Genomic DNA, 12,276 nt, shown 5'->3' on the forward strand with positions numbered 1-12,276 from the left:
CTGTACAGGAAATGCTTGCTCTATACTGGCTAAGAAGACCAGCTCAGCAAACACTCTACCCTCAGCCGCAGCCCTAGGCTTTGCTATGCTGTCTGAAAATGATTCACAATATGTAATTATTTTTCAGTTTCGCATTATTTAAAACAGTGAACTATGAGGTGGAAACAGTAGTGTTTCTATAAAACAAAATTGAAGGCTTTAAAAGGTGGAATAAAGACTAAATTGCTCCGGGAAGGGTGCTGTTGAATTGAGGGTAGGCTGGGTAATTGCAATATTGATAGTATTTTCCTCTCGCATTTAAAAACAATCCTAAATATCATTGTGGATGCATGGCAGGCATCGTTTCTGTGAGAGGGAGCATGTGGAACTCCTAAACGTGAGCTAATATTTATAACTGAGGCAGTGGGAATGTACAGAAAGGCTCCTGAGCACCATACAATTATATGATACATGGTAAACTGAAGTGTTTAAGATACTTAGAAATAATTTGAAAGTGTGTCTTTGTTTTACTAACTTACTAACTCCTGTTGCAATAGCATTGTACAGAATATTATGAAGAGTAACATTAGAATAATACTAGAATGTTCTCCATCATAGTTTTATTCTACCTTGTATGTTCTTTTCAACAAGGAGACACATTTTACAGTAGTTACATTTGTTTTTACTCTAATTTATAGTGATAGATATTAATATCTATAGTTTAATTTTCCTGCCTTTTAGTTTATAAATTATTTTGTTAGTTATGAGAGACTAAGAAGTTATTAATTTTTAAAATAAAATTGTTTAATATAATATTTTTATCTTATTCTTTCACCTTCTTAACTCCTTCTAGATCCTTCCAATTTCCTTCCCACCTAACTTCATATTCTTTCTCTACCCCTTCAAGAAACAAAAACAAAGAGAAAAAAACCCTGTCTTAGTTACTTCTCTACTGCCATGAGAAAACATCATGATCAAGGTAACTTCTAAAAGAAAAGGTTTAATTTGGGGCTCATGATTCCAGAGGATTATAGTCCATGACCATCAAGGTAAGGAGCATGGCAGCAGACAGGCACGGTGCTAGAATAGAAGCTGAGAGCTTGCGTTTTTATCTGCAAGTCAAAAGTGGAAAGAGAGCTGTGGTGGTTTGTATATGCTTGGCCCAGGGAGCTGCACTATTAGGAGGTGTGGCCTTGTTGGAGTAGGTGTGTCAGTGTGGGTGTGGGCTTAAGACCCTCATCCTAGCTGCCTGGAAGCCAGTATTCTGCTAGCAGCCTTCAGATGAAGATGTAGAACTCTCAGCTCCTCCTCTACCATGCCTGCCTAGACACTGCCATGTTCCCATCTTGATGACAATGGACTGAACCTCTGAACCCAGTTAAATGTTGTCTTTTTATAAGACTTGCCTTGGTCATGGTATCTGTTCACAGCAGTAAAACCCTAACTAAGACAAGAGCTACCTGGGAATTGTAAGTGATTTTGAAACCTCAAAGTTTACCCCCGGTGACACTGCTCCTTTAAGAATACTACATCTGTTAGTTCCATAACATACCCAAACTTACGGGACACAGTGAAAGCAGTCCTAAGAGGAAAAACTCATAGCTCTGAGAGTCTCCAAAAAGAAACTAGAAAGAGCACAAACTAGCAGCTTGACAGCACACCTAAAAGCTCTAGAACAAAAGGAAACAAATTCACCCAAGAGGAGTAGACAGCAGGAAATAATCAAACTCAGGGCTGAAATCAACCAAGTAGAAACAAAAAGAACTATAAAAAGAATCAACCAAACCAGGAGCTAGTTCTTTGAGAAAATCAACAAGATAGATAAACCCTTAGCCAGACTAACATGAGGGCACAAGGACAGTATCCAAATTAACAAAATCAGAAATGAAGAAGGAGACATAACAACAGAACCTGAGGAAATCCAAAACACCATCAGACCTTACTACAAAAGGCTATACTCAACAAAACTGGAAAACCTGGATAAAATGGACAAATTTCTAGATAGATACCAGGTACCAAAGTTAAATCAGGATCAAATTAATGATGTAAACAGTCCCATATCCCCTAAAGAAATAGAAGTCATTAATAGTTTCCCAATTAAAAAAAAAAAAAAAAAAAAAAAAGCAGTGTTCTATCAGACCTTCAAAGAAGACCTAATTCCAATTCTACTCAAACTATTCCACAAAATAGAAACAGAAGGTACTCTACCCAATTCATTCTATGAAGCCACAATTATTCTGATACCTAAACCACATAAAGACCCAACAAAGAAAGAGAACTTCAGACCAATTTCCCTTATGAATATCGATGCAAAATACTCAATAAAATCCTCTCTAACTGAATCCAAGAACACATCAAAATGATCATCCATCATGATTAAGTAGGCTTTATTCCAGGGATGCAGGGATGGTTTAATATATAGAAATCTATCAACATAATCTACTATGTAAACAAACTCAAAGGGAAAAAAAAACCACACGATCATCTCATTAGATGCTGAGAAAGCATTTGACAAAATCCATCACCCATTTATGATAAAAATCTTGGAAAGATCAGGAATTCAAGGCCCATACCTAAACATAATAAAAGTAATATACAGCAAACCAGTAGCCAACATCAAGCTAAATGGAGAGAAACTCGAAGCAATTCCACTAAAATCAGGAACTAAACACTTTCTCCCTACCTATTCAATATAGTATTCAAAGTCCTCGCCAAAACAATTAGACAACAAAAGGCGGTCAAGGGGATACAAATTGAAAAGGAAGAAGTCAAAATATCACTATTTGCAGATGATATGATACTATATATATATGTGATCCTAAAAATTCTACCAGAGAACTCCTAATCCTGATAAACAGGTTCAGTGAAGTAGCTAGATATAAAATTAACTCAAACAAATCAGTGGCCTTTTTCTACACAAAGGATAAACAGGCTGAGAGAGAAATTAGGGAAACAATACCCTTCACAATAGTCACAAATAATATAAAATACCTTGGTGTGACTAACTAAGGAAGTGAAAGATATGTATGATAAGAACTTCAAGTCTCTGAAGAAAAATTAAAGAAGATCTCCGAAGATGGCAAGATCTCCCATGCTCATGGATTGGCAGGATCAATATAGTAAAAATGGCTATCTTGCCAAAAGCAATCTACAGATTCAATGCAATCCCCATCAAAATTCCAACTCAATTCTTCAATGAATTAGAAAGAGCAAATGCAAATTCATCTGGAATAGCAAAAAACCTAGGATAGCAAAAACTCTTCTCAAGGATAAAAGAACCTCTGGTGGAATCACCATGCCTGATCTAAAGCTGTAGTACAGAACAATTGTGATAAAAACTGCATGATACTGGTATATCGACAGACAAGTAAATCAATGGATAGAATTGAAGACCCAGAAATGAACCCACACACCTATGGTCACTTGATCTTTGACAAGGGAGCTAAAACCATCTAGTGGAAAAAAGACAGCATTTTCAACAAGTGGTGCTGGCACAACTGGTGGTTAACATGTAGAAGAATGCGAATTGATCCATTCTTATCTCCTTGTACTAAGGTCAAATCTAAGTGGATCAAGGAACTCCACATAAAACCAGAGACACTGAAACTTATAGAGGAGAAAGTGGGGGAAAAGCCTCGAAGATATGGGCACAGGGGGAAAATTCCTGAATAGAACTGCAATGGCTTGTGCTATAAGATAGAGAATCGACTAATGGGACCTCATGAAATTTCAAAGCTTCTGTAAGGCAAAATACACTGTCAATAAGACAAAAAGGCCACCAACAGATTGGGAAAGGATCTTTACCTATCCTAAATCAGATAGGGGACTAATATCCAATATATATAAAGAACTCAAGAAGGTGGACTCCAGAAAATCAAATAACCCGATTAAAATGGGGTGCAGAGCTTAACAAAGATTTCTCACCTGAGGAATACCGAATGGCTGGGAAGCACCTGAAAAAATGTTCAACATCCTTAATCATCAGGGAAATGCAAATCAAAACAACCTTGAGATTCCACCTCACACCAGCCAGAATGGCTAAGATCAAAAATTCAGGTGACAGCAGATGTTGGCATGGATGTGGAGAAAGAGGAACACTCCTCCATTGTTGGTGGGATTGCAAGCATGTACAACTACTCTGGAAATCAGTCTGGCGGATCCTCAGAAAATTGGACATAGTACTACCGGAGGATCCCGCAATACCTCTCCTGGGCATATATCCAGATGTTCCAACCGGTAAGAAGGACACATGCTCCACTATGTTCATAGCAGCCTTATTTATAATAGCCAGAAGCTGGAAAGAACCCAGATACCCCTCAACAGAGGAATGGATACAGAAAATTTGGTACATTTACACAATGGGGTACTACTTAGCTATTAAAAATAATGAATTTATGAAATTCCTAGGCAAATGGATGGACCTGGAGGGCATCATCCTGAGTGAGATAACCCAATCACAAAAGAACTCACATGATATATACTCACTGATAAGTGGATATTAGCCCAGATACTTAGAATACCCAAGATATAAGATACAATTTGTGAAACTCATGAAGCTCGAGAAGAGCAAAGACCAAAGTGTGGACACTTTGCCCCTTCTTAGAATTGGGAACAAAACACCCATGGAAGGAGTTACAGAGACAAAGTTTGGAGCTGAGACGAATGGATTGACCATCTAGAGACTGCCATATCCAGGGATACATCCTATAATCAGCCTCCAAACACTGACACCATTGCATACACTAGCAAGATTTTGCTGAAAGGACCCAGATATAGCTGTCTCTTGTGAGACTATGCAGGGGCCTAGCAAACACAGAAGTGGATGCTCACAGTCAGCTATTGGATGGATCACAGGGCCCCCAATGGAGGAACTAGAAAGAGTACCCAAGAAGCTAAAGGGATCTGCAACCCTATAGGTGGAACAACAATATGAACTAACCAGTACCCCTGGAGCTCGTGTCTCTAGCTGCATATGTATCAGAAGATGGCCTAGTCAGCCATCAGTGGAAAGAGAGGCCCATTGGTTGTGAAAACTTTATATGCCCCAGTACAGGGGAATGCCAGGGCCAAGAAGTGGGAGTGGGTGGGTAGGGGAGTGGGTGGGGGTATGGGGGACTTTTGGGATAGCACTGGAAATGTAAATGAAGAAATACCTAAAAAATAAAAAAAAAAATAAAAAAAATTAAAAGAGCTGGACCTGGTAAGAGAAACTGGACTCACTGTATAGAGAGCCCTTGGAAGGAACCAAGGAACAAAGGAATTTTCATGAAAGTGAATTGTTTTTAATTTTTAAATTTATTATTAGTGCATATTTATGTATGTATGTATGTGATCATGTGTATATGCGGTTCCACAGTGCATGGATGAAGGTCAGAGCACAACTCTGTGCTGTTGGTTCTCTCCTTTCACCTTTACCTGCTAAGCCAACTCACTGGCCCTGAAAGGGAGTAATTATAGAAAACTAAAGACAGATCTTGGCCTCAAAAAAAGAAAGAAAGAAAGAAAGAAAGGGCAATTTGCAAATTCATCTGGACTAACAAAAAACCTAAGATAGCAAAAACTATTCTCAACAATAAAAGAACCTCTGGGGGAATCACCATGCCTGACCTAAAGCTGTACTACAGAGCAATTGTGATAAAAACTGCATGGTACTGGCACAGCGACACACAGGTAGATCAATGGAACAGAATTGAAGATCCAGAAATGAACTCACATACCTATGGTCACTTGATGTTTGACAAGGAAGCTAAAACCATCCGGTGGAAAAAAGACAGCATTTTTAACAAATGGTGCTGGCACAACTGGCGGCTATCAGGTAGAAGTATGAGAATTGATCCATTCTTATCTCCTTGTAAAAAAACTCAAGTCTAAGTGGATCAAGGAACTCCACATAAAACCAGAGAAACTAAAACTTATAGAGGAGAAAGAGGGGAAAAGCCTTGAAGATATGGGCACAGGGGAAAAATTCCTGAATAGAACTGCAATGGCTTGTGCTGTAAGATCGAGAATTGACAAATGGGACCTCATAAAATTTCAAAGCTTCTGTAAGGCAAAAGACACCGTCAATAAGACAAAAAGGCCACCAACAGATTGGGAAAGGATCTTTACCCATCCCAAGTCAGATAGGGGAATAATATCCAATATATATAAAAAACTCAAGAAGATGGACTCCAGAAAATCAAATAAACCTATTAAAAAATGGGGTACTGAGCTAAACAAAAATTTTCAACTGAGGAATACCAAATGGTTGAGAAGCACCTGAAAAAATGCTCAACGTCCATAATTATCAGGGAAATGCAAGTCAAAACAACCCAGAGATTCCACCTCACACCAGTCAGAATGGCTAAGATCAAAAATTCAGGTGACAGCAGATGCTGGCAAGGATGTGGAGAAAGAGGAACGCTCCTCCATTGTTGGTGGGATTGCAAGCTGGTACAAGCAACCTGGAAATCAGTCTGGTGGTTCCTCAGAACATTGGACATAGTACTACCAGAAGATCCAGCAATACCTCTCCTGGGCATATACCCAGAAGATGTTCCAGCTTGTAAAAAGGACACATGCTCCACTATGTTCATATCAGCCTTATTTATAATAGCCAGAAGCTGGAAAGAACCCAGATGACCCTCAACAGAAGAATGGATACAGAAAATTTGGTACATTTACACAATGGAGTACTAGTCAGCTATTAAAAACAATGATTCCTGAAATTCTTAAGCAAATGGATGGATATGGAGGATATCATCCTGAGTGAGGTAATCCAATCACAAAAGAACTCACAGGATATACTCTCACTGATAAGTGGATATTAGCCCAGAAACTTAGACTATCCAAGATACAATTTACAAAACACATGAAACTCAAGAAGAAGGACGACCAAAGGGTGGATACTTCACTCCTTCTTAGAATGGGGACCAAAATATCCATGGAAGGAGTTACAGAGACAAAGTTCAGAGCTAAGATGGAAGGAAGGATCATTCAGAGACTGCTCTACCCGGAGATTCATCCCATATACAACCACCAAACCCAGACACGATTTCATATCCCATCAAGATTTTGCTGACAGGACCCTGATATAGCTCTCTTTGGTGAGGCTATGCCAGGTCCTTGCAAATACAGAAGTGGATGCTCACAGTCATCTATTGGATGGAACACACGGTCCCTAATGAAGGAGCTAGAGAAAGTACCCAATGAGCTAAAGGGGTTTGCAACCCTATAGGAGGAACAACAATATGAACTAACCAGTAGCCCCCCCCCCCAGCTATGTCTCTAGTTGCATATGTAGCAGAGGATGACCTAGTTGGCCATCAATGGGAGGAGATGTCCTTGGTATTGGGAAGATCATATGCCCCAGTACAGAGGAATGCCAGAGCCAGGAAACAGGAGTGGGTGGGTTGGTCAGCAGGGTTGGGGGAGGGTATAGGGGGCTTTGGAGATAGCATTTGAAATGTAAATGAAGAAAATATCTAATAAAAAAAAAAGAATACTACATCTCTTAATTCTTTTAAAATTGTTCCCATTGGAAACCAAGTATTCAAATCATGAGCCTATAGGGCTATTCTCATTCAAATAACCTCCTAAATTACTACTACTAAAACAAAACAACAGTAATAAAAAATCAAAACAAACAAACTAAAAAAATTAAGATAAAAATACTTTAAAAAGCAAAACAAAACAAAAAGTGTGTGCACATACAGGGACACATCCTTGTTCTGTGTTTCTCAATGTTCTGGGTATGGGGGCAATGTGGTTAATATACTCACTGACATTTCATTTGAGAAAACTGTTTCACTCTGTCATTAGATGTCAATTGCAGCTTTCTCCTTGCTAGGAGTAGGGCTTTGTGTGCTGGGATCATACCTGGCTTGAACTTGTGCAGGCCTTGTGCGACCTGGCACAGCCTCTGAGTTCATCTGTGTATTAGTCTTACTGTTCCTGGAAGATGCTGCTTCCCTCCAGTCATATTTTATGTCGATTACAATTGACTGTAGTAAGAAGCATTTCTGATGAGGGCTGAGCAAGGCACTGATCTACTGGTATAGCCAAATGTCACTAGGAGTCATTTCAGCTATGATCCTTTATCGTAGTAGTAGCAGCAGCAGCAGTAGTAATAATAGTAGTATGAATAATAGTAACAGTAGTAATAGTAGTAACAATAGTAATATTAGTAGTAGTAGTAATAGTAGTAATAGTGGTAACAGTAGCAATAGTAGTAGTAGTAGTAGTAGTAATAGTACTACTAGTAGTAATAGTAGTAACAGTAGTAATAGCAGTAACAATAGTAATATTATTATTAGTAGTAATAGTAGTAATAGTGGTAACAGTAGTAATAGTAGTAGTAGTAATAGTAGTAGTAGTAATAGTAGTAGTAGTAATAGTAGTAGTAGTAATAGTGGTAACAGTAGTAATAGTAGTCGTAGTAATAGTGGTAACAGTAGTAATAGTAGTAGTAGTAATAGTGGTAACAGTAGTAATAGTAGTAGTAGTAATAGTAGTAATAGTGGTAACAGTAGTAATAGTAGTAATAGTAGTAGTAGTAGTAATAGTAGTAGTAGTAGTAATAGTAACCATGGTAGTAACAGTAGTAATGGTAGTAGTAGTAGTAATAGTAATAACAGTAGTATTAATAGTAACTGTAGTAATAACAGTATTAGTAGTAGTGGTGGTGGTGGTGGTGGTGGTGGTGGTGAGTTTAGCCTTAGGCCCATGACTTATTGAGTCCCATTGTTTTTATTTGTTTGTTTTTTGTGTAAGGAATGGGTTCTATCTCACGAAAAGGGCCTGGAATCCAATGGAAGACAGTGTCTGGTTACTCCTGTAACATTTGTGCCAGTATTATACCAGGGCCTCATTCAGGCACATCACTGCTGCAGGTTTGAGAGATTGCATCTGGGGGATGCTGACGATGACTTTTCTCATCTGGAAGTGGGCAGGGTACCATAGGGCACCCTCAATGCTGCTTACTAGGGGTGAAGCTTTTTCTTAGACTCCAGTTTCATTTCTCCATGTTCAGCAGCATAAGAAAGTTGTGTCTTCAACAATAGAGCCTTACCATTAGCTTGTGGAGAACAACTGACAGCCTTGACAATGGCCTGTGATATTTGAGTTGCTTCCATAAAACCCCTTTTGGCAGGGACTCAATAAGATGTAACCCATCACTGGCACTGGTGGTTTTACATGGTTTGTGAAGATGTCTAGTTGGGGCATTGTCTCCCTCATTAAATGGTGACTCCATTTAACATATATATATAATGTGATATTGATATGTGATAAGTGATATGTGATATATATTATATATATTCAACATATAATATGATATAAAATAAATATTAGAAAGCTTCTATGGTACTAGGCTTCCATATGGCTTTGCAAAGGCTTTCAGTGTTACGTTTTTCTCCCCATACTGCCTCCTTTCCTCACTTCCCATCCCCATCCCTACTTAATCCTCTTCTCACTGATTTCCCCCTTGTTTTGTTTTTTTATAACACTATACTCTATTTACCCTTCCATGGAGGAGTCTATCCTCCCCTGGTCCCTTAATAGCTACCCAACCTCTGCAGGTGTGTGGACTGAAACATTCATCTAAGGCTTGAAAACTAACTTCTTCATATAAGAGAAAATGTGCAGCATTTGTCTGTGGGGTGTGGGTTACCTCATTCTGGACCATTGTTTCTAGTTTTATTCATTGACCTGAAATTTTCATAGATTTTTTTTTCAACAGTCAAATACGATTCCATTGTATAAATGTACCATATGCTTATTATTCACTCGTTAGTCGATGGGCATCTAAGCTACTTCCAAAGTCTAGCTATTGTGAATCAAGTAGGAATGAGCATAAATGAGCAAGTATAGAGTTGTGTGTGCGTGGGACCGAGAGAGATACAGCTGGAACCTGTGCTAGATCCATTTTCAGCATTTTGAGGAACGTCTGTACTGATTTTTATGACGAATGTGCCAGTTTACACTCTGACCAGCAGTGAATACATTTTCTCCTTTCCCCACATCCCTGACAGCATCTTCTGACATTTGTCTTATTGATCTTGGCAACTCTGACTGGGATAAAAGGAAATCTCAAAGGATTTTTAATTAGCATTTAGGAAGCCACTTTTTTTTTTCTAAATAGATCATCATTTGATTGCAATCTAATAATTAAAATATTTTTCTAAGATTTTTTTGGGTATAATTGGTGCTTATGTAGGTATGTATGTTCGGATCTGTATGAATGTGTGTGGTGTGTTCATGTGGCGGGGTGGGGGCACATATGTGTGAGAGGGACATGGATGTATGTGCATATGGACGCCTGATGTGGTGAAGCTGGAGCTTACGATTCTGGCTACTCTGGCTGTCCAGTTTGTTCCAGAGTTTTCTGTCTTAGTGGCCTGGCATTATAGACAGGTTGCTATAACCACTTGGCATTTCTTTGGGTTTGGGCGATCCAAAAGTAGGTCCTTATGCATGCAAGGCATGTGATTTCCTGCTGGGCCACCTTCCAGGCATTACTGTGCACATTAAAAACTTTAATTTTTTATCCTATTTATCTATTAAGAGTGGATTACTACCTTGTCCTTCTAGGAGGGAAAGACAAGCTGTAGTATTGCGAGCAGCTCTGGCTGAGCAGCAGATCTCAGAGGAAAGAAGTCTGTCATCCAGGCAGTACTTTGCAATGTCTACACATGGTTTTGGTTGTCACAGTCCGTGCATCTGTTATCTAAAAGCTAGGGGCCAAAAATCCTGTAAAGATCCTGAAATACACGGGGTAGTCCAGCAACAGATGCCCAGAATGTCAATATTGATCAGACTGAAATACACACACACACACACACACACACACACACACACAGAGAGAGAGAGAGAGAGAGAGAGAGAGAGAGAGAGAGAGAGAGAGAGAGAATAAAAAACAACGAAAACAGCCGGGCGTGGTGGCGCACGCCTTTAATCCCAGCACTTGGGAGGCAGAGGCAGGCGGATTTCTGAGTTCGAGGCCAGCCTGGTCTTCAAAGTGAATTTCAGGACAGCCAGGGCTACACTGAGAAACCCTGTCTCAAAAAAACAAAACAAAACAAAACAAAACAAAAAAAACAAAAAAAACAACGAAAACAATAAGCAAACTCACAGACTGCTAAAAAGAACCAAATAAAATAGAGAAGGAGTGGAAGAAAGGAACTAGAGATAACAAGGAGAAAAAAAAAAAAAGAAAATCTTACCCCAAGACCTCGGGAAAAAAATTAAGAATATTTAAGGCAGGAGGTAATTCCTATGAACAAAAGTGGGTGGGTTTTACAGCATCCCATTAGACAATCAGACAGATCATGACAGTGAGTGAAGCCATGCACATTAACTGGCTCTGCATCTTTCATTAAACTGGGTATTAAGACATTCTTGCTGGTAGAAGATTGTGTTGATTGAACAAAACTGTCCATGGGGAAATGTCCAATTGTTTGATATCAGGGCAGCTCCCCGGGCATGAGAAATACCTTGCAGATCTCCTGTGAGGGGGAGTCTGGCTTCTTCTGTGTCCATGTACCACTCAAAGGTACATGCCTCCCACTCTTCACTCTGCCACCTGAAAAAGTCAGGTAAATGCACACTGAACATTTCAAGTTCCAGATTTAACCAAGGAAAGTATAAGGTACCTGGTTAAAATTTCCATTTAACTTAGCAAGGTATTTGTGATGTGTTTGAAATTCGAAATCAACCAATCATTGTGTTCTTGTATCTGGCCACTTGAGTGTGTTCTTTAATTAAGCTTTAGTATAAAGAAAGTAGATTTGATATGTTAATACTGTTTGGTCTTTTACAGTGCTATTGTCTGGCTGATGTAAAGCACGGTCCAGCTCTCCACTCCTTGCACGTTCTTACTCCATGAACTCTGTGTTTACCACGTAATCATAACCCCGTGCTCACTGACGCTCCCTATGTAACATTGTCATCTGTGGAGATAATTCTAATTGAAGATTAGAGTCTCAAAATTCAGTCCTGACCCCACATTTAGTATTGTGCTCTTAGAAGGCTGAACCTGCTATGGTTTTGAATTAGTCAGCTAGGACAAGGACTAATGGGAAAAGACAATAACTATGGGAAGACCAGAGTGGTTCTCCATGGACCCCACATCCCATAATCGAGGACACGTCCAAACCCGGAGTCTTGTGCTGGAATCTGACTCTTCATAGTCTTCAAACACCCCACAGTGCATCTTAATTCTCACCCAGTTTTGGATTCATTTTCAACGATGGGGATTGCTCCCAGGGCCTTGCATATGTCAGACAAGCGCATCACTATTGAACTGACCCTTATACTTAA

Source organism: Mus caroli, unplaced genomic scaffold (genome assembly GCF_978045245.1).
Source record: "Mus caroli unplaced genomic scaffold, Mus_caroli_1 scaffold_16, whole genome shotgun sequence".
NCBI classification, from domain to species: Eukaryota; Metazoa; Chordata; class Mammalia; order Rodentia; family Muridae; genus Mus; species Mus caroli.